The sequence below is a fragment of the Penaeus vannamei genome, chromosome 5 (assembly GCF_042767895.1).
Source record: "Penaeus vannamei isolate JL-2024 chromosome 5, ASM4276789v1, whole genome shotgun sequence".
Classification (NCBI taxonomy): domain Eukaryota; kingdom Metazoa; phylum Arthropoda; class Malacostraca; order Decapoda; family Penaeidae; genus Penaeus; species Penaeus vannamei.
Window position 1 is genome coordinate 28,916,201 of NC_091553.1, and position 4,364 is coordinate 28,920,564.

The window sequence follows — 4,364 nt, forward strand, 5'->3', positions numbered from 1 at the left end:
AATTGGACACAGAGGGTAACCGTCACTATTCTATGTTCAGAACAGCAGAACTCGGCACTCCTATACACCCTACAGTTCTGGAGAATCCTCCAACGAGTGCTAATGAGGATGTGGTCGATCTCTCTGGCTGCATAACCCACATTGCTTTAACAAGTCCAACAATGTAGGTCTAAGTGGTGGTACCAGGAGCCAGATATCCTCAATTTCTGGGACCTTGCAAAGTCCCGGAAAGGGAAGCTATTCTCGCTGCTGGCATCAGCTCCCGAACTATGGGGACCGACAGACATATCAAAGCCAGCTCAATCACAGCTAGATACTGCATTGAAGTCACCCAGGACAATACGAATATCTTGCCGAGGACAGCTGTCCGACACTGATACAAGTTTGGCATAGAACATCTCTTTCACGTCGAGTTTACAAACATCGATAGCAGTGTACACAGCAATAAGAGACATGAAGCCAAATGCTAGCTTCAGTCTCAATACCTTTATACACTCATTAACTGCAGTAACCTCTACTAACGAGGGCTGAAGGCTGCTGGAGATGGCTATGGCTACTTCCTCAAGATGGTGACCACCGCTGCGACCTCACCAGTAATAGGTGTAGCCATTTTCGTTAATCGTGTTGCTGCCAGGTCTTCTCACCTCCGAGAGAGCAGCCACCTCAACTCTCAGCCTCCCCAGTTCCCTCGACAGTAGGTGCAACCGATCATCCTGACGCAAAGAATGGACGTTCCAAGCCCCCACCCTGACGTCCCGACTGAAGTTTAGCCTCGGCAGTCACTCTGGGTGGACGCCATCTCTACCACCCCCGCCGACGCTGCCCCATTTGAAAGGAGGCGGCAAGCTGTCGGCCCCAACATCCATCAGTGGGGTTCCCTTGGGCTTTGCCCCACAAGTTTCACTCTGCGTTGGCAGCTGCCAGAACGCAGGCGGGACGAGTAGCTCCCGTTCCAATCATGCGCACCAGCAGTCGCCTTCCAATGGGGCCGGCAGCCTGCCTCACTTGAAGGGTGGGAGGGGCATTTTCCCACCCCCAGCATTTCCAATTATAACAGACGTTGCCGAAGGGATTTATGGTGTGGGGGGGGGGGGGTAGAACTCTAATTAACCCCAGGGGACTTAGGGGCAGGAGTTGGTACATAGCCAAGGCATGTCTACATGCCGGTGGGCCATGACCCAGTTTTCACGGATGGCCAAGAGGAAGCACTGCAGAAGTCTCGATGATGAAGAGGGTATGAACTGGCAGGGGAGGCTTATGCAGAGGTGCTCCCTTTTCGCACTAAGCTAGCCAGCGATGGCGGCTGTAAGCGAGAAGGCATGCAAGCACTTAGCACTACCTAGGCTACCACAGTATCACTTCACATCACCCTGAGTGTGAAGCACCCATCCGATGATGATAATAATGATAATATAATAATAATAATAACGATAACAATAATGATAAAGATGATAATACCAATGATGATAGTAATAATAACAATGCTAATGATGATAATGTAGATATCGAAAACTATTAATATATACAATAGTAATGATAATGATAAAGATTATGACTTTGATAATGATGATAATGAAAATAGTAACGATAATAATGATGATGAAAGTAATAATAATAATAACAATAATAATGATTGTCAACGTAAAAAGCTCGGCATAGAGGTTCGCCGACCGCTGGCCACCAGATGTCAACGTAAGAAGTTGGGCATAGAGGTTCCCCCACAGCTGGGGACCAGATACCAACGTAAGAGGTTGGGGAGTAGTGCAAGTGCATGAAAGGGTCTTAGCTGGAGAGTTTATTGGGGAAGGTGTATGTACTGCATCAAGTAAAACACTTGCAGTCAGTTAAACCTTTGTCAAGTTCACAAGCTGGTAGGTATAAACTGTTTATCAAAACTTGCTAGATGACAACCGCATGCTTGCACCAGCAAACACACATGCTCGCGATGAAAAGCTGTAAAAAAATAAATCCTCAAAAATCTGAAATATAAAATTGTACACAAATAAAGTAGAAATATACAAATATCAAATAGTAACACAATATGAGATAGAAATACTAAGGACAAATCAAGAGAAAATCAAGAGAAATATTGATAGACTAGCATCATTTAAACAAACAAATATTTGAGGCACTTTATATAAGATCAATAACTAAAGACTAGATATTTTCATCAAATGAAAAGGAAACAAAACATTATTCTTTGGTAAATAACTGAAATAAAGCTTCATAGAAATATCCGAATACAGTAGGAATGGCACCCCTGCCAATGCACAGCCTCTCCATCATTGAGATTTCTGCAGTGCCTCCTCTTGGCCATCCATAGAAACTGGGTACCTTATGGTCCTAGGCTAAACTGTGGGGGATCTCAGAGCAACAGGAGGCCCCAGGGGTACATAATCGAAATTGTGTGAATATCATATTATTTCAAGTTATATATAACATAAAAGACACAACTTTGTTATTAACATATGCTCAAACATATCAATAATACACTATCACTGCGTTGACAAGCACAAAGGTGGCCCCAAACCCGAAAACTCAACCGCTTGCCAGATCGCAGTAATAAGAAATTTAAAAATTGGCCATAACTCGACTCTGAAACATAATTACATGACGCCCTTTGGTTTATTGGGACTCTAGCATGATATGAAAATTAGAGCACCGACTTGTTCTGCAATAATTCAGACCAATGCCGAGGGGACAGAGGGGGAGAGATCGATTTTGACCAAACATAACTTCGAAAAAAAAAAAAAAAAACAGAACTACACGATTTTTTGTAATGTTTGCATTGGAGACAATCCATCGGCGGGTGTAATAGGCTATTAAACTACCTTTCAAGTCTTAATGATCGTCGTAACAATCGTCGTAAAGTTACATTTTTGTCTCAGACCAAATTCTTGCAACGCGAAATTCGACCAGGAAGACGATTCTGAGCGAAAAATAAGCGATTTTTCAGGAAAGCAAATAGCCTGAACCTTATTTTGCTATATAGTGAATTTACTGTATCTCAAATTGAACGGTCGTAAAACGCGTGTACATTTCAGAGACCGAAAATTGGGATAGGACGATCTTCAAAATTCCGGACTGCCGAATGCCATGTTTTATTTTGAAACTTCAAACTGTACTGTTTGACTGCTCTTATCAAATCACATCAAATGACGTCAAAAAGTTGACTTAATGACGTCATGGGGTGACGTCATGACGTAAAAATGACCCAAAAACATTTGTACCAAAAAGATTCAAATTCGTTGACCAAAAACTAATTACAAATTAGATGGTCTTCAAAGGTGCCCCTTTTATGTGCTTGAAGTAACACCACCTTTGCATGCATGAGTAACGACAGATATTTACAGTACACACGGTTATTTTTCATTTTCCTTTTGGTAGCTAATTGTAGACGTCGGGAATTTAAGTTTCTATAGAGCATACTGTTCAATTCGATGTTCAGTAGACCTATGGCAACTTAGTAGCTGCCGACACTGACTGACTGACTTACTATCTGGCTGCTGATATAATGACTGACTACACTTACTGGCTGACCGGCTAACTGACCGACTGACTCATTCACTCACTCACTAGACTGACTACAGACTGACTAGACTGGTTAGCTGGCTGACTGACTTACTGACTGAATGACAACAGATTTAACCGATTTACTGACTGACTGATTATCTGATTGGCAATCTTACTAACTGGCTATCTTACAGATTTATTCATTGTTTTAGACATATGACTGATTTATATACTGACTGACTGACTGAATGAATGAGTTAGTAGCTTATTATTGTCCATCTGATCAAATGACTCTCGATGTGTGGCTAATTTTGATAAAACACCCTTTCTTTGTTTTTCCAAGTTCGTACTGTAAATATCTGGCGTTACTCATGCATGCAAAGGTGGTATCACTTCAAATACATAAAAGGGCTACCTTTGAAGGCCATTTATTTTGTAATTAGTTTTTTGATCTACGAATTAACACTATAAATAGTTGACTTACAGCGTGGCTTGTCTAAATCTTCACAAACATGAATAGTCGAAAACTACGCACACGGCATATCACATGGCTCTCTAGCAAGGCCTCCGCGAATTCAAAACAAGCGTTTTTGTAGTGTTCGTATAAAGGCGCTGTCACACTAGCACTTTTTCCGTCAATTTTTTTCACAATTTTCTGAAATTTTCTCCATTTTTGAGCGAATTGTCGATTTCCCAGTCAGACAATAATAATCGTTTCCGTCTGGAAACCTTAACTTCAATTTTTTCAGCCAAGCATAGCCAATTCAAGGGCTATATTCGAGTTCGAGAATGTTTGTATTTATGTTAAAATAAAAAGTAAAAAAAATTGACGGAAAAAGTGCTAGTGTGAC

At 41.5% G+C, this 4,364-nt stretch overlaps 1 protein-coding gene across 3 annotated transcripts in view; it reads right to left on the reverse strand.

Annotated features, from left to right (window-relative positions):
- LOC113819862 (uncharacterized) overlaps window positions 1-4,026 on the reverse strand; it is a 51,134-nt gene extending 47,108 nt beyond the window's left edge. The window contains exon 1 of one of the 3 annotated variants that reach the window (XM_070122040.1): window positions 3,998-4,026. The gene's annotated coding sequence lies outside the window, so the exon portion shown is untranslated. The remainder of the gene's footprint in view (window positions 1-3,997) is intronic. The other 2 variants (XM_070122045.1, XM_070122042.1) reach the window with 2 other exon arrangements.
- Window positions 4,027-4,364: the final 338 nt, after the last annotated feature.